This window comes from Lepisma saccharinum, chromosome 4 (genome assembly GCF_977018435.1).
Source record: "Lepisma saccharinum chromosome 4, izLepSacc3.1, whole genome shotgun sequence".
Lineage (NCBI taxonomy): Eukaryota > Metazoa > Arthropoda > Insecta > Zygentoma > Lepismatidae > Lepisma > Lepisma saccharinum.
Window position 1 is genome coordinate 2,278,431 of NC_139232.1, and position 19,729 is coordinate 2,298,159.

Sequence of the window (19,729 nt, forward strand, 5' to 3'; positions counted from 1 at the left end):
TGTTCTCTCGCACGTATTCATTGGTCGAACCCTGTGGGGTCGCTACTTGCGCAGGGACTTGGTTCCGTTCGCTCGATCCAGAGATACCCGGGACGGAGTATACGTGGAAGGTCACCATTTACACCCCACACACACTTCTGTGTCTAAATTTATCGAGCCTTGTGCCCCAAGAGGTGGTAACGTTGCTTATGCGAGACTTGAGTTAGACATGTCTGCATTAGTCTTACAAGGTACTCCAGTAGCCTGTACCCACAAATAGACGGAATATTATGACGCATTAATCTTTAATATTTATGTGATTTTAATCTCCCTCTTGTAATACAATGTTATCTTGATGTATTGTTGCAGGGTATTAACCTTTAGATCATTGATCTTGATGGAATGCAGATGATATAACTTATCTATTCACTAAATGAAGATGACCCGTATGCTCCTTTGCGTTTATCAACGTCAGATTAATCGAGGTTAGATCTGTCAGATATGTTACAAGAAAAACATAGTAAGATCCAGCTTGAACGAAGAAATGCAGAAAACCTGATAGGGGCTTCATTCTTTTTTTTAATTTTTTTTTCAAACCGGCAGTATGTCATTAGTTTTCGGTGCTTCTGTTGTCAAATTTTGGATTTTCTGTTTAATACAGTGTATTGCTGAATGCACCATAAATTATACGAGGCGCATCCAGAAAGTAAGTTCCGAAAGTGCCACAAGATGGCACAAGTGATCAGAGCGGAACGCGCTTGCGTAGGGGTGGAGGAGGAACACGTAGCCAAAACCTAGCGCAAGCGAAATTGTGTGGAGTCAGTGGTGAGAGAACTGTAGTACGGGAAACATACCGCAATGTTTTGCAACATAGTCACCACCTGAACCAGTGTGCGAATTAACGGAGGGGATGCCGGGGATTTTTCCCCTCAAAAAGTTTTATCCCCGGCAAAAGAAAATTATTTTTATCCCTGCCAGGAACGTTTTTTTATCCCCCTCCAAGAAAATGGAATTGAAAGCATACAGTGTACTTCTTAACTATGCAACGAACACAATTGAAGAATCATTCGTGTGCCTTAATAGTCCAGTCATCGAAGATTTCCCTGCCGAAAAGGATGCAGCCTTGTGGATTAAAGGATTGATTGATTTGATTGATTTAGTTTATTTTACTTCGCGTTTTGTGCCTCTTGGCTAATTTGCGAAGATGGGGATGAGTGATGAAATGATGAAATTGATGAATGGACATTCACAAACAACCAAGCCCGACCGGGATTCGAACCCGGGACCCTTGGGTGGATTAAAGGAGGCCACCGTTCTGCAACAGAACAACCTCACAGAGCCGAGATAACAGCAGGTCGTTTTCCACCTGGCATAGTGCTGATATTTTACATGTATTAAAGCGTTCACAAGAAACTTGTAGGCAAGTTAGAGCGACGTTATGTTAGAACTTGGCAATGAGAATGTGGCAAAGTTTTCGGTGTTGCTAGTTCAATAGCTCTTCTTGTGTACGAGTTTGTGTTTTCTTAGAATGTAAATACAGTAAAACCTCGTTAATCCGGACTAATGGGGGAATAAGTTGAACGATTTAACGAAATTTCGGATTAACTTAAATAACCTAAAAAAACCGTAGAACGTGCATTAAAACTTCGTTTATAGCAACAAAACACGTTTATTACGGTGTATTTAAAGGGCAAAGGCCCAAATACACTATACAGTACAGTAAAATGTAAATCAATACTGTACATATAATGCAGTGCGAAAGTATTCCTGTGTCAATGCGGCTTCTTCCGAAAGCATTCTGCTTTTTTCTTTTGCCTTTTGCCTGTCCGGATTAAACGAAGTCCGGCTTATCGAGGTCCGGATTAACGAGGTATTACTGTATACTGTTTCTAAATTACATGTAAATGTTATCATAATATATAGTGACCTATACTTACCCGTACTTAGAATCGCAAGCCAATAATTTAGTTTACTGACTGGTAACATATAAACAAATTTGCATACCGAAAAATCCTGCCTCCCAAAATAAAATCACAAGTACGCTTCCCCCTCTCCAAAAGCAAAATACTTAATTTGCACAGTGATCTGAAAAAAGAAGAAGAAACTCCTGCTTATTGGCTGTTATGATGGAGTCGCCATATTGCTTTGTGTGACCGTGGCGGCACCTAGTGAGTTAGAGCGCAATTCGAGGTCGTGGACTAAATCCATCGTTTCTCGTAATTTATTGGTAAACATTGATTGAAAAGTGGAGGCTTTGAGTGGAACATGTGGCTGTTCTTTTAATTTCTGATGCCACACAGAAATTATTCTGTGATCAGCATTGAATTAAACTACGTGTTGGTGATCCTGAAGCACTAGCTACATATTGTTCCGCTCCACGTTCTACTCTGTTCATCGCTTGGAAATAAATTAATTATCTTTAACGGGAGGGATATAATTGTAGATCTGTTTAGTTTTAAAAGTGGTATTTTAGTGTCCATTATAATTCTATTTTTGGAACACAGAGACATTGATTGTATCCACTGTCCTATAATTCCCTCTTTTTTCCCCACATGAAGATTTTTTTAAAATTTTCCTTGGCTGCAAAAAGCAGTAATTAATGGAACCAGTCCTGCACTTGAATGCGTTATTGTGTTTGTCCAATCCTCGTCGCGGTTAACCTAAGATATACACAAGCCACAAAAAATAATAAAGAAAGTAATGTGTGTGAGTGTGGTAGTTGAACAGAAACCCAGAAAACAAATCTGTAGAACCGTCTACTCCATTATAGCGAATATTTTCAATACCTTCTGACTATATCCCTTAGCTTTTCAGTTTTAAAAAAGTAATTAAATAAGTAAACATAAGTCCTAGACACTAGACAGTAAGATGAAGGTTAGTAATTTTAATGCAAATAACATTCCAGAGCTTTTTCCATGTTATTTAGACGTCTCTTTTTTTCCCCAACAGATGGCCTCGGAAATGCTGCTGGTATACGAGGAAGAAATCAGTGCAGTGATTCTCAAGGTCAGTCCCACTATCATTTGTACATTAATGCAAATTCTTCTCTCGAGACAAGTTCTACAAATTCTTGTACGTGTTACTTGTTTGTAACCCGATCTTAACAAACCTTTCATAACTACGCATATGACGTATTTCAATTATCTTTTATAATAAATTATATTTCTCTGAGCATTAGGTTATCATCCGGGTTCTTATAAAGATGGCGGAGATGTTCGCTTTCAAGCAAATGACGAAAGTTCAAGGATTTATTAAAGTGACCTTAATTCAGTGTAGTGGATGTAGGATTGCATTAGGCTTCCACATCTTGTCCAAACTTGGCATACACGCTTAAAACAAATATAGATAAAGTGTCTAACATTAATAATAAGTCAATATTTGCTATGTTGTTGACAGAAATTAGTGTTATATAATTGAACGTTGCAGAGGTTTTTTTTTACCCTGGTTCGACATGAAATAAATGTAAATAGGGACAAAACCGCAATGCAAATAACAAGAGTTAACTGTCAGTAATATAAGAATAAAGTACACAGAGAATTGGAAATGCATCAAAGCTGTTAACTTTTTGTGCATATTTGACACAGTTAAGTATGTGGGTTTAGTGTGTTTGAAATGGTATACATTTCGTAATTAATGCATTATTAGAGCATCAAAATGATCAATAACTGAAAATTGCACTCTTTCCTTCTGGTAGAAACTAAATTAACCTAATTGGATGGGGACTTATATAATACATGGTGGACCATTTAAGTTGATAACTCGAAATATCTTACAAAAGAGGCGTTTTCGAAAGCATTGTTTAAAATAAAAGTTGATTGACTTAGGGGGGGAGGGAAAGATAATGCCGTTATGTAGCCTATGTTTTAGTAGGTGTCCATTTTTAAAGCTGCCCGGCGGGCGCTCAAAGCACCCGCCCCCACTCCTCCTCCCTCATCCCCTTCGCCCTCAGTGTCCTTACCCGAGGACATGATACAGGACGAAGCCGCGGATGAAGAATTTATCAAGGTGACAGGGCCTAGAAATAGAGTACGCCTTAAAAGGTAACTATCATAACTACAGCTATGGCTTATTGTCTCCAATGGAACCTTAACGGTTTCCGTACACATTTCGAGGAACTGCAAATTCTAATATCTGAATTTGACCCTGCCATTATATGTCTCCAAGAGACACATTTTCGTCCAAATGAATCAGTGATTCTGAACGGATACACGCTTTACCGCACCGACAAGCTTCCTGAGGGTCGTCGTGCACACGGTGGTGTTGCAATCGGTGTTCGAGATAACATCCACTCAACGCCAATCTTTCTCACCACCCCCCTCCAAGCTGTCGCCGTGCGGGTCCATCTACCACAGCCAATATCTGTGTGCTGTGTCTACATCACAAGGGAGGAGCGATTCTCTCTTGAGGACCTCCTTGCTATATTCGAACAACTTCCGTCTCCTGTAGTTCTTTTGGGCGATTTTAATTCCTACCATCGTTTGTGGGGCTCTGTTCGTACAGAACCCCGGGGTCAAATTGTAGATCAATTCCGTGAGGTATCAGATTTAACGTTGCTGAATGATGAGACTCCCACATATTTCAGCCCTTCCTCTGGCACATATTCTGCGTTGGACTTGTCCTTCTGCAGTCCCAGCCTTGCTCCTACCACATCTTGGAGCGTTCATCCTGATCTCTGTGGGAGTGATCACTTCCCTCTCATTCTTACCTTCGAACATCTTCAGCAATCACGTGAACAACACCCTCACTGGAATCTCAGTCGGGCCGACTGGGAAGCTTTCGAGCGTGCAGTGGATCTTGAAGTCGATCTTGCGTCGACTTTACCACCAATCGACGCCTTAGATGTCTTTGTGTCAGGAGTGCATGATGCTGCACGCACCTCCATTCCACATCCCAGTGGACCTGCGAGGCGACGCCCAGTCCCCTGGTGGACTGCGGAGATCGGTGCAGCTATCAAGGACCGCAATCATGCTCTCGATCGATTTAATAGTAACCACACTGCCGCAAACCTCGAGCAGTTCCGCATTAAACGTGCCCGTGCCCGTCAGCTCATTCGAGCCAGTAAGAAGGCGTGCTGGGTCCAATACGTGTCTTCTCTGACGAAGCAGGCTTCGTCGAAAGCCGTTTGGACCAAAGTACGTCGCATCCAGGGGGGTGCATCTACTCCTCTGAGCGCTCTGGAGCACGATGGGACGTTGTACACTGATTCCGGAGACATAGCTAATATCTTGGCCACGCAGTTTTCTGATGCCTCTAGCTCGGAAAATTATGAACCACGTTTCCGCCGTGAGAAGGAACGTCAGGAACGACGCCCTCTCGTTTTTCGAAGTCATAACACCGAGCCATACAACTCTCCATTCACTGAACGGGAGTTCGATCAGGCACTTCGAGATTCTAAGAACACAGCTCCTGGAGTGGACAAGATCCACTATGAGATGCTTCGTCATCTGCCCATTGGAGCCAAACATTTCCTTTTGGCGGTATTCAACAGGCTTTGGTTGGAGGACTCTTTCCCCACTTCCTGGAAAGAAGCTATTATTGTTCCCATCCTGAAACCAGGTAAACAACGCACCGCAGCCTCGAGTTACAGGCCTATTGCCTTAACTAGCTGTGTGTGCAAGTTGATGGAACGCATGATCAACAAGCGTCTCACCTGGTTTTTGGAGGAAAACTGCTTGATAAGTAATTTTCAGTGTGGTTTTCGCTCCAACCGTTCCACACTGGACCATCTGGTTCAGCTGGAAACACACATTCAGGATGCATTCCTCAACAAGGAACATTTAGTTGCAGTTTTCTTTGACCTCCAAAAAGCATATGACACAACGTGGCGTTTTGGCATCCTAAAGCAGCTCCATTCTTGGGGCGTCCGTGGCCATATGGCGTACTTTATTAAAAACTTTTTATCTGATCGTTTTTTCCGGGTACGTGTTGGGAACTCCTTTTCGGATCTTCAAGAACAAGAGAACGGTGTCCCACAGGGCAGCGTATTAAGTGTGACTCTGTTTGCCATAGCAGTGAACAGTGTTATGGCAAGCATTGTTGCCCCTGTACATGGTCTTCTGTATGTAGACGACCTCACGATCTTTTGTCGCTCACGGAATCTCGCGTCAGCTTCTCGTCAACTCCAACTGACGATAAACCGTTTGGTTGAGTGGTCCTCCCAAACAGGTTTCACCTTCTCATCCGAGAAATCCGTGTGTGTTCACTTTTGTCGTCAACGTACATGTCATTTCGATCCTGCCCTGTACATGGGGAAATCTCCCCTGTGCTTCGTGAATGAGGTCCGCTTCCTGGGCCTCATTTTCGATAAGAAATTAACATGGCTACCTCACCTTCGCCAGTTAAAGTTCTCTTGTCTTCGAGTTCTCAACCTTTTACGTGTTTTATCCCATACTTCCTGGGGTGCTGATAGGACGGTACTGCTTCGATTGTATCGTGCACTCATCAGGTCGAAGCTTGATTATGGATGTGTTGTGTATTCTTCTGCCCGCCCATCTAGACTTTGCATCCTAGACACCGTCCACCATGCTGGTATACGTGTGTGCTCTGGTGCTTTTCGGACCAGCCCTATCGCCAGTCTGTACGTAGAGGCATCTGAGCCGTCGCTGTCTCTGCGAAGACAGCGGCTGGTAGTGAACTACTTCCTCCATCTTCGCTCGATGCCTTCACATCCCTCATTTCACACCGTCTCAGACATGAATAGGCTGGAAAGGTATCGGCTCCATCCTAGTGTCACTAGACCATTTGGTGTTCGTGCAGACGAGATCCTGTCAGCACTTGGTGTTGACAGTGATCTTCCTGGCGTCTCTCCACTCATTCCGCCTCTCCCTACCTGGGAGTTTCCTGCACCTTCCATCGATTTTTCTCTAACTGCTCTTCCAAAAGCAGAAACACCAATGGTTGTATACCAGCAACGGTTTTTAGAACTTCGTGCGAAGCACCCCAATTTTAATGTGTTTTACACGGATGGGTCCAAGACAGTGGAATCAGTTGGTTGCGCCTTCGTCCTAGACTCTCAAAGTTCCAGTTACTCGCTTCATCCTGCGTGTTCCATCTTTACGGCAGAGTTATACGCCATTCTAAAGGCACTGGACTTTGCAGACGTCAATGGTCTGAAGAAAGTCCTTGTGTGCAGTGATTCGACCAGCGTGTTGCAGACCCTGGATTCGCCGTATTCCCGGCATCCGGTAGCGCAACGCATATTCAGACGGCTTGTGTCCTTATCAGCCAGTGCGGATGTACACTTCTGTTGGGTCCCTAGCCACGTGGGCATCCAGGGGAACGAAGCAGCTGATGCTGCCGCCAAGTCTGCTGATGCAGATGGCGATGTTCTCGTCCACCTTTTGCCTGCTAGCGACCTGCAGAACGTGATCCGTTGTCGCCTTCTTGACACTTGGCAGGCCGAGTGGGATACGGAAACGGGGAACAAGCTTCACGCTATTAAGCCCACCATAGGTGCTTGGCGTTCCTCATCCCGTCCCTCTCGGCGAGAAGAAGTTATTCTTACCCGCCTGCGTATAGGACACAGCCGTCTAACGCATGGTCATCTGCTCCAAGGGCTGGACCCTCCGTTGTGTCGTGCTTGTAATGTTATGTTAAGCATCCGACACATTGTAGTTGAATGTGTCGATCTTGCTTACCTCCGGCAGACTTTTAACCTTTCCGGCTGTTTGTCATCCCTCTTGGGTGATGACAGCAGTATTTTATCCCATGTTTTTAAGTTTTTGCGAAGAGCTGGACTCTTCCACCGTCTGTAAGGAGGTTTTTAGTTTGTTTTTTCTGACTTTTTAATGTGTCGTGTTTGTCTCGTGCAGGTCTCTTTACAACCTTGCACTTTTAGTTTTTTCCAAGGGGCTATCTACACCCCTTTTTTAAATTTTAAGTCAGAATTTTAGATAAGGGGACATTTCCCCGTATACATAGAAGGGTGCGAAATGGCCTTAAGTGCCGACGCACCCACAAATTTTAATTCAATCAATCAATCAAATCCATTTTGAAGGTAATTTGAAGGTCACTAAATTTTTTTTAAGTCACCGGTAATAAAAGTATAACACCTTGATTCTGAAGTACTCTTCTTCCCACATAACGTTGTGCGTGTTGACTGTTTTACAGCGAACTTTGATATCAAATCTTGAACTGAAACTTCGCCCATCGTCATACACTTAGGCAACACACATAACACACACATTTAGGTTATCCATTTATTTTTCAGGTGACCATACGAGTGCACATATTGTTAATAAATATAGGTGCAATTGGGATGTAGAAAATTCTTTAATCTTTCGTCGAAACCAAACAAATATTCTATGTTCGTGAATGCAAATCCACATTATTCCAATCTGTATTGTAATAACGAGGACTGATTTCGGAGAAATTTCAGTAGACCGAATTCCAATTACAACTTCACTATGTAGCCAAAAATCACCCGACACCCAACTGAACGTGGCGATAGTGTCATGATCTGGGGCTGTTTTATCTGGTTTGGGCTAGGGCCATTAGTTTTGGTCAATGGCAACATGAAGAGTGTCGTTTATGAGGACATTTTAGACAATAGCATGCTGCCCACAACAGTTTGGAATGGACCCTTTTCTCTATCAGCACGATAATGCCCCTGTCCATAAAGCAAGGTCCATTGCATCATGGTTTGGGAACTATCAGGTGGATGTCCTTAGCTGGCCCGCTCAGAGCCCCGACTGCAACCTCATAGAACATGTTTTGGATGAACTGGAGCGGTGGTTGCGTGCCAGATCCACTCGACCGAAAACCACCCATAAACTACACTCACAAAGAACATCCATACCCAGTCCAGTATTCGAACGTTGAACCTTCAGTAACAAGATCGTACGCAAATCACTCAACGTGATGCGGCTTGATAAGTAAGGGAGCTTCCAAACCGCTTGGAAGCGAACCCTCAATCATCAATGCAACCTTCCGAACCGAAGCGACACGACAAGCCGCAAGTGTCGCGTTTCACAAGGTCGCTGCGTTTTCTCAATATTGAACATAGTGTCGCCTAGGTCCTTTGGATATGCCAGTCACTTCGGTGTGAAACCCCCGTGCTGCTTGTCGCTTTGGTCTGAAAGCTCCCTAAGGTTTCGATTGATATGTTGTTTTAAGTCCACTTTATGCACACTAAGGCTAATCGGGACTGGACCTACAGTTTAAAGTGGAATCCGAACCACTGTGTGCCTCCACCGGGTATCGAACTCGGGACCCCTAGCTCCCTAAGGGAATATACCAATGTGACACTAGTCATTTATGTTGGTGAGTAAATCTATAGACTAACATATCAAACTTGAGACTTGCAAGGACCATAACGCACATATAGAATACATAATATTTTTCTGAGCTAGGTAGGGTCCTATATTTCAATAAAAAGTATGGATGTGTCCTGAGAGAACGTCACCGTTCATCAATCGTTTTTATTGTCGTAGTTGGATAAAAATGTGTATTTATTATTATTATTTATTATCTCAATAGGGTTACAATTAAGCCATACAAAATTTCATTTAGAACAATATTAATACAAATAATGACTTGACCCCATCGTCATAAAAATAGCAAAAAACAGAAGTGTGATGTAATCACTATAGAAGGATCCGTCACACCTTATTTTACGAGGAAATTTCAAATGAAACTGTGGATTCACCTAATTTCCGGGAGTGCATCTGCTGATTGTGTACAGCTGTGTGCATTGGGTGGGAGAAGCCGTGGGTCCAGGGCCCGGATTTTGATGACCTAAAAATATTTGAAAAATGGCCCTTAAAATTACAACAAAAATACTGTAAAATGACCTGAAATCTTTGAAAAATGACCCACAAATTCGTACAAAACTCAATCTGCTTATTGAAAATACATTATATTGTACACTTACTTTATGGATCACAATCAATAACATTGGGAAGAATTCACAAATATCAGAGTATTACACAATCATTCCGAAACAAACTTTTTAACGATTGCTTCTTCAACTTGGTGTGTTGTACGGACTGTGAATAAGAAACTCGACAATATTGCATTTCGCGATTTTCAGACAGGATTTGTTGCACTCGTAGTTCAACACAGAGTAAGTGCCGCAAGATAACATTCGGACAAAACAGAAATTGTTGAACTTCTTATGTTGCAGCATGCAATGGCACAATTTTTTTTTAAAAAAAATGACCTAAAAATGACGCAAAATTTTTAAAAAAGACCTTACAATGACGCAAAATTTTAAAAAATGACCTTACAATGACGCAAAATTTTAAAAAATGACCTAAAAAAATAAATTTCTTCAACCTGAGGAGGGTGGTCAGGATTTCTGTACTAGTTAGCAATGTCTACGTTGCACCAGTTAAAAAGTGAAATGTCATCAAAATCCGGGCCTCGTCTACTTCGCTCACTTTTTGACTCTGCATTCTCGCGTCTAGTTGGTTACAAGATGCGACACTGACTCCAACTCTCTAGAGCTTACTGGGTTGTAATAAAAAGGAAAGAGTGGGTCTGTGTCATGGAGCGGTGTAGTGTGTGGTGTATGATCACATGATGCATGCTAACGAATTGAATGAACGTTTAAATCAGCAATCGCCCCTCCAAACTGTCAGGTTATGGATACATTATTGTGCCTAATATTATTGAAGACTCAAATGTTCTTTTATAACGAAGTTTGATAGGTTGGAGACTAATGCTTAAAGTTCATTAAAGTCCACTTTATACTCAGATAGGCTAATCGGAACTGGACCTACAGTTTAAATTTTGATCCGAACCCGAGATCCCTTAAGAGAATTTTTTTTTTTGTTTTCTTTGTTTATTCACTATATTCCTCATATCTGATCATTCAATTTACCGTAGTAATTTGAGGAATTATAATAACGACACACAACAATGAACATCTATTCCTTTTTACAAAATAATTCTCTAATCCTTAAAACATGGAAGTCAGCTTGGTTCTTGTTTACAGTATACGCGTATATACGTATTGTTTGTATAAAACCGTGCAAGTGTAAGTTAGAATCGATTCTCGGTGAGGTACCCTACTCAAATTCGCCTTTCCCAACTGTAACTTCTAGATCCGCCACTGCCTGTACTACAACTAATGTCAAAAAGTGCAGCCAACTCGACGGGGCTGTAATGCCTATGAGGGCTGGAGAGAGATTCGTGGAAGAATAGAAGGTTGTTGGTGCGAGTCATGTCTTAATCATCATTCATCCTCATCGTTACGACTAACTTCAAGAGACAAGATTTGATTTGCTTCGCTTTTTGGGCACTTTTTCTAATCGCGATGTTGAGGATAAGTGATGATATGAAGAAATTTATGAAGGGATATTCACGAATTCCTATGCCTTGGCGTCGTAGCGCGCTGCACTAACCACTCCGCCAAGGAGATCGGCTCAAGAGATAAGAAACGACTTTCAAGGAATGAATGAATAAATATGAAGTCCCAGATTCGATTCTCTGCACGGACAGCCTTCAATTCAGGGAATGCTTTTCTTCCGACATAAACTGTCGTTCGCGTCCCGATTATCCTATTTGTGCACAAATAAGACTTTGATTCCCTTTTGTTGTTGTTGTTGCCATCCAAGAATGTGAATTCGGAAAGGACACTGCATTGTGTCCTTCGCACATAAAAATCGCGGTGAGTAATTTATGTCTGTAGCCAAACACCCCCTCTCCTCCCTCTTCTCCTCCTCCGTCATCCGCAAATGACGTACGTTGGTGTGGGGCCTGCTTTTAAACTGTCATAATTATCACGTCTTTTCAAAAAGCATTGCGTGGACGCAGGAGCTTGCGTTACAACTAAAATTACTGTTGATAACGCTATCATGCGAGTGAGATTGCATTTGACAAGCTGCGTAAAGGGAATTCGCTTTGCAATTTTGGTTCAAGCAGAAAACAGTAAAAAAAAAGTGGGGGGACAAAGAGTGGGCTTTAGTATGGAACATCACTCTTACTTAACTCTGTGATGGCAGTGGCTCTATCAGTAGTAACAGCATGTTTCGTAACTATTTGTAAAACGAAGACTTACAGCACAGGTTTTCGTGAATTACGAACCACTTCGTTTGTTAGACCCTGGACATTGTTGTTAATGGTGAGTGTCCTTTCATCAAATCATCACCCATCCTCGTCTTCGCGATTAGCGAAAAGTGGCAGAAAGAGAAGTATATGAACCAAATCAACCAATGAAATCAATCAACCGAAGGAAAATTACAAATTTGTTCATTGGAATGTCCTTGGTATTTATCGTTGAATGTGTCAAAATGGTAGCAATTTCGAAAGAATGTCTTGTGCGCCGCACAAGTCTCTCAAATAGGCAAATGGGCCATAATTATCCAACGTTCGATTGGTTGGTTTTTATTTTTAGCGTTATTTTTAAGCCACTTATGGTTAATCGCGACGACGAGGATGAGAGATGAATTTTGCTTACTTTTATTATGCTGCTTAAAATGCACGTGTAGACGATTTCACTTAGCACATGTGAAGAAAGTCTACTACACATAATGCCATGCAATTATTTCAAAGTGGAACTAAATTTTCACGCGCTATAGGTCGTTGTCTGTTTTTCAAAGATATGTTGCAATTTAACGGTAAATGTTAGCATCGCAATTTCACCGTAGTTACAAAGTCTACCCATCGTATCCCATAAATTATTCTCCTTAAAGTATCATTAAACGAGGGTTGTTAGAGGTCCAGGAATTTTAAATAAATTCAATTCCGGTCCAGAAGAGAAAAATCAGGTATCGTAATGAGTTCTGAACCGTGAAGAACCGTTTTATGTTTAAAGTATTTCAATTCAATCCAGGAACCTTATTTCCTGATCAATTTAAATAAGCTCCAGTAACATTTTTTCCGGTTCAGTTTAAAAACGCCGCAAGTTCCGCTTTGAAATTAAACAAAACGCAACTTGGACCAAATTTAAATTCCGGTCCTGTTATAGAACCCATTAGAATTTATAGGTTCGGTTCCTGGACCTTAAACAAGCCTGCATTAAATGGGATGATTTGAAAATTTATTAATTGAAATGAAAATTTGGGGTGGTCAGGACTTAGTGTATTTGCGCGCGTCATGGAGGCCAAGGTCCTTACCATAAGTACAATACATGCCTCTGAGAACTAAAATTTGAAATCTGGGGTTGGAATGGGTCACTTAGCACACAGTCATGCAGAGGATTATACTAACTGTAGGCCAAGACGCCAGAGCCTCGTCGACCTACAAGATTACCGCGGAAGTGAGTTTGACTTTTGGCTGCCTTCAGCGAAGGTCACACCTAACATCCCTGTGATTTCAAAAGTTTTATGAGATGAACAGTGGACATTATAGAGGTGAGCCTTGACAATTGTATTCTGACGTCACTGTTATGTTAGGTTGTCAGCGAGTATAGCGACGGGGAGATTTCAACACTTCATACCGTTAGAAGTCAGAAAAACGTCTCTGCTAACCCGTTCAAAAAGTGAATAAAGGTTATGCGATGAGATGAGAGGAATTTGTGGAACTTAATTTCACAAAGCTCTCAACAACACACTAATTGGTCAATGGGGTTGCAGAAATGCCTGACCTACCGTGTGCGTTTGCTGAGTGTGTTACATTCCACTGACGCCGAGAAGGCAAAGAATGTGCATCCGACGTCGCGGTAACTCTGACATAAGTCCTCTCGATCTAAAGTTCGCTTTTCGCGCCAGTCAGCACAAACTGGCTCCGTGGGCATCGTTCATGACCACATGTCTGAATTACAAAACTAACAACGATGTGATATTGCTTCATAGAGCTTATTTCATCGAATTGTGGCACGCTCTCTCTGCGGGACAAATGCAAAACTAACCGGTTGAGTAATTCCATACATCCATGTTATGGGCTGCGTAGACTTAACGTGCATCCACCACCTCAACAATAGCCTCCGGTTCGCTGCACTCGCGCGTCTAGTAGGTTACGCGGTGCAACACCGACTCGTCTACCTACTTCATTGATTTGGTGTCAAATATACCCTGTCCCCGGTATCCCTGGAGCAAGGCTCACGTAGCGTCAGAGGAAAAAGGGGGGATAGTGGGCAGAGCGAAGCAGTACAAGCTTCTGGGAAGGCTGGTAACCGCAGCGCTGTCCCCCTCCACGCAATCCCGTTCCTCTTGCGTTCATTGGTGGAGCCGTCTCGCGTCACTACTTGCGCAGAGACTTGTTTTCGTTCGCCTGCTCCAGAGATAGTTTGGACAGACTGTACACATTTCTTGAATCTTCTGAGCTTCAACAGTGCTATCCGTCTTCTTGGTTGAACGTCATTTCCTTGCACCAGCCTGACACCGGTGTGAAGTGTATTGAACTAGATGGGGCAAATTCAGCGGTCCCCAAATTGAGCACCGCGGTGCCCTTACTGGATTACAGGGCCGCCGCGAAATGTTCCAATGTTTTCACTGAAATGACCCTTATTCCAATTATGTGCTTATTTCGTACTTTTTGCACATAAAATGTTTCTGAATTTGAAATATGTGTTTATTTTTTAACTTAAGTCAAGCAAACTAACACACTAACTGAGCGTTGCACGTGTTAGAGGCCTGCATTTGACTTGGGCGCCGCAGAAATATATTGAAAAACTAAGGGCGCCGTGAAACAAAAAGATTTGGGAACCCCTGGGCTAATGCAAAGGCTCCGGTAGAGTTTGAACGGAATAAAAACCTTAACGCAGTTTCTTTTCGGATAGACTATTCGAGACTAGATTTGGATTCTCACCTGAAATCCAACGTAGAGGATAGCTTGATCGCAAGCCTATGCGGGAGGCATGTCTCCGCAAAGAACTTTTCGAAAATATATCTGGTATCGATTTTGATTACCCCTAGAATATTTTCTAGGTCCTTGCAATAGTTTCTTCGTACCATATTTCATATTAAAGTATCCATTGGTATTAGAGAAAGATACAAAATATATCCACGTAGAAATGATTTATTTATTGTTTTGGTTGGCGAAGTTAAGGCACAAACCTTTTCTTCCACTTAATGATCTCTACTTTACATTTCATAAATTGATTTTAATAGGTAGCAGTTTGCGAAATATAAAAACTACAAACATTAAAATACCAAAGAAAACAATAAACCAAAAAGAAAAAAGAAGAGAAAGACACTGAAGAAACACATATACACAGTTAAAAAAAGTAAGAAAAAAACATGATGAGGTGCAGAGTTTATCTACGGTATCATGTTTCCAACCCAAAGGAGTTTCACTAAAATTAGATCCATTTGATTTTGGTGCCACCATTTGTTAGCACGTTTTTCAAAATGACAAAATTGCACAATTAGCCCTGTTCAAATTGACCCAAAGCCGTATTTCGAGACAGAATCAAAGTTTTTGGAGATCAAAGAATGTGAAGAAGCCATCCAAACTTGATGGTTCTTCACGTTAACAAGAAGTTTGGTTTGAGTTGGTGTTTTAAGTCCACTTTATGCACAGTAAGGCTAATCGGGACTGGATCTACAGTTTAAAGTGGGATCCGAACAACTTGTGCCTCCACCGGGTATCGAACCCGGGACCCCTTGATAACAAGGCAATGACCCTACCACCGCGCCATGGGGAAGGCCCGTTAACAAGAAGTGTTTGCTATCTGAACAGTAGTGGTTGGCTTTGTCTTTGTTGTAATGAACAGCAACAGGGTATTAGTATTACAAAAAATAATCATTTGTTATTTATTACAAGTGCATACTTGAAACTTCTGAAGTGTACGAGGGTCACTATTTATATTTTGAGCCTTGGCAACACTGATTGAAGTTAGGCGCGATTTGACGTTTGCACGGAATCGTCTGGCATTATTGACCATAACGTACTTCAAATGTTTTGTCAATAGCTTCATTTGTGTTGTTTATGTTGCCTTGGAGATTGCGCGACAACAATAAAATGGAATTAACTCGTGAACATTTTCGTGCGATGATTTTTTACGATTTTCGACGTGGATTATCAAGACAAGAGTGCATCGATCAACTTACTTCCACATTTGGCGATGAATCCCCATCCTTTGCCACTGTGAAACGCTGGTATAACGAATTTAATCATGGCCGCCATTCGCTCACCGACGAGATTCGCGAAGGTATCCAAAATCAGTTGTTGTTCAAGAAAACATTGATGCTGTGCAAAACCTAATACTGCAAGATCGTCATGTGACATACTGTGAGATTGAAGCAACCATAGGCATTAGTTCCACCAGCATATATAAAATATTACATGATCATTTAGCTGTGAGAAAGGTATGTTCTCGTTGGATCCCATACAAATTGATAAAAATTCAAAAAGACGCTTGCGTCAATTGGTGCAAACAAATGCTCAATAAATACAATCGTGGTGCTTCAAAATACGTATATAAGATTGTACCAGGTGACGAATCATGGATATATGCATATGAGCCGTAACGTAAACAGCAGTCGACTGTATGGGTGTTTCAACATGAACCCAATCCAACAAAAGTTGTTCGCGCTCGAAGCACATCGAAACAAATGGTCGCCTGTTTTTTCGGGAAAACTGGTCATGTGGCAACCGTGCCTTTAGAGGAACGTAGAACGGTCAACTCTGAATGGTACACAACAATTTGTTTGCCAGAGGTCTTCGGTCAAATACGGAAAACAAACAAACGCCGTCGGATCATTCTTCATCAAGACAATGCCAGCTGTCACACATCTCGTCTAACAACAGACAGTCAAAAAATCGAATTGATGGGTCATCCGCCGTACAGTCCTGATTTGGCACCCAATGACTTCTTCTTGTTCCCGAATGTCAAGAATAAATTGCGTGGACAACGATTTTCGTCGGCGGAAGTCGCCGTTGATGCGTTCAAAAACCATATTATGGAGGTGTCTCAAGAAGATTGGAAAAACTGCTTTAACAAATGGTTCGAACGAATGCAAAAGTGTATTGACCATAAAGGAGAATACTTCGAAAAACAATAAAGCAATTTTCAATGCCAAATTCCTGTTTTTTCAATGTTAGGCTCAAAATATAAATAGTGACCCTCGTAATAGTGATTTTCAGAAAGTATAATGTAAAATATAAATTGAAGGGCTCTGGTGTAAAACATGCTAAGTGGCAATTTGGTAATTTCTCAGTTCATTAAGAGAAAACGTAATTAGAAACTATACTGTAGATAAATTGTTTTCGTGTTGTGTTTGCCAATTTCAGAAGGCTTCACTGCGTCCAATGCAAATTGTATGACATGGCAATTTCACTCGAACTATAAGGATGGCACGTTTTACGTTGTAACAAAAAAAAATTACCAAAATTTCACTTACCATGTTTTGCACCCGAGCCCCTCAATTGTAATATTAGTATCTGGAATGTCATGTGTTTGTTTTAAAAGCATCTCTTGAGTCCGAAGCACACTTACTCAATATAGGAGATTATTTTTGTTGTTTCTTATTATATAATACAGTTATAGGAATGATCCGAACACTGTAATTACTGGTCTCTCTGGAGTTGTTGAAATATGTATACGTCTACAGAAAGATTATTAACCATTTATTAGTTGAAATGTATTTGAGGGTCTATATTTAACTTGATTTCTGACAGTTCAAGGAGTATGAATTTGTGTAGAATCTTTACTGAAGTTCTCTTGTCAGAATTCATCATATATTCATATCTCTTCCATTTTCCTTTCAACTTGGTCGGAAACAGAAATCCCGTGTTCCGCTTGAAGAAGTTGAGGAAAGGAAGCTCATTTTGTAAGTAAATATGACTGCTGCGCATTGAATTTATTTCTGATACTTGCAGGTAACTATTTGCTTTTCTTCCTACGCAGGAACTGTTTTTGTGTGCGCAAACGTCAAGTTGCAATACTGACTGAATTCTGTCGAAATGTCACCGGATCAAGCTCTCTGAGAGACACTGCATTCGCGTGTTTAAAGTGATGATGGTGATTTTTTAAATTATTTGTTCATGATGTTTTACGACAGAATAAGTTCCGGTAGGAGTCGATATTGGGAGCTACAGCCTCAGTGCTTGTTATTCTCTGTAACAATATGAGTAGTGTGATTTGACCTATAACCAGGACCACTTATAAGTGTAGAAAAGGAGAGGCTATTTGATTGAACAATCCGATTTGCCTACACTTAAAACAATGGCAAGAGGGGCTTATACCCCAATTCTTCAGGTGTGATATGCCCTGATTTTTTAAGAATTTTGAATTCTAGTGTAGAAAAGGTGAAGCCTCTCAGACAGATTTGCCCATACTTAAAACAATGGCAAGAGGGGCTTATACCCCAATTCTTCAGGTGTGATATGCTCTGAATTTTAAGAATTTTGAATTTAAGTATAGAAAAGGTGAAGCCTCTCAGACAGATTTGCCTACACTTAAGACTATGCCAAGTTCCATATGATCTTATTGTTTTAAGTGTGTTTTTCTGTCAAAATTCCTGGGATTTTGAATTCTAGTGTAGAAATGGTGAGCCCCCCCTCAGATTGATTCTGCCATGTGTACAAAAGCTGAATCTCTCAATTTGCTGTCTATAAGCTTGTCAAAAATAAGCCGCCCCCCTGTTATTGTTTTGGCTACATTTGAAATTGAGCGAAAAATATTTATATTCTCAAGCAAAACTCCCCGATCAATATATTGAGCCAAGGGCAGGCTGTTTCATGTTTTTTCTAATCTTTTGATCAGTCACATGTCCCGGCAGGCAATTAATTATGCAGGGGCCTGGGAGAGTTATGCGTGCATCCAAGAGATATAATCTATATTGTGCTTTTCAGGGAAAATTCCCCCCATACATGCTCTCATGTTATTGACTCCAAGAGGAATTCTCAGTAATAAGAATATTGACCCCTTGCATGTTGTATGCCTGAACACAATTCTAATCTTGTCTTGCTGTATTAATATAAACCCAAGCAAGGACTTACAGAACATTCAATGCACAATTTTAAAGTCCAACTATGAAATTGTATTTAGCTGATATAGAGCTATGAGCTCTGGGCTCTCAATAAAATGTGGACATAGTCCCATGGCTTATTGCCTTGTAAACAGGAGGCTCGGGTTTGAATCCTGATAAAATATAATGCCTCCCCTGATGGCAAAGTGTTAATATTGGTGCCTTGTAAACAAGAGGCTCGGGTTTGAGGCCCGACAAAATGTGTAAGATTGAAATACATGTGGCAAAATAATATCTCTACACGTGAGATTTTGAGAATATTCACTGCTAGCTGATATACAGCTGAGGTTTGAAAGTGTGTTGTACAACAGCATAAAAATATACACACACACACACATATTTACTTCCGGTTTAAGTTCAATTGGGCACCAGGCTCAACTTGTATATCTAGTATTAAGATAATATAATTCTTCTAGAATTGCTCTGTGACTCTCTCATTTCTTACATCATAAACATATGATTTTTCACCTATGAGAATAACACTACATATGGTGTCATCAGGTAATGCCTCATGGAATTCACAGATAATTTTAATGTTTGTCCTGTCATTAACCACAACTTGTTTTCTTTTTGAAGTGTTGATTACAAACATGGGTCTCTGTGTTTTGAATTCATCTGGTGTGTAATACATGTCAGTATTGCCAGTAGTGATCCTTTTGTATGCTGTAAATGCTTCATATAATTTAAGGAAATCATCCTTGGAAATGTCTAAATTATAATTTTCTCTAGGAAATACCTCATTTCTGCCATTTTTAAGATATATGTTCTTGATGTTGCAGTTATCAAATCTACTTGAATTTTTTTCCTGATTATTGTGTCTTCTATTCTGAAACAATACCACCACAAAATCCGGCATGTCATATTGTATACTGGAGAATGAATTTGTAGCATCA

At 41.0% G+C, this 19,729-nt stretch overlaps 1 protein-coding gene across 3 annotated transcripts in view; it reads left to right on the forward strand.

Moving 5' to 3' along the window:
- Positions 1 to 19,729, forward strand: part of LOC145986359 (ecdysone receptor-like) — a 1,118,076-nt gene that overhangs the window by 596,011 nt on the left and 502,336 nt on the right. For all 3 annotated transcript variants that reach the window (XM_083120240.1, XM_083120243.1, XM_083120242.1), the window contains exon 4: positions 2,929 to 2,985. The gene's annotated coding sequence lies outside the window, so the exon portion shown is untranslated. The remainder of the gene's footprint in view (positions 1 to 2,928; positions 2,986 to 19,729) is intronic.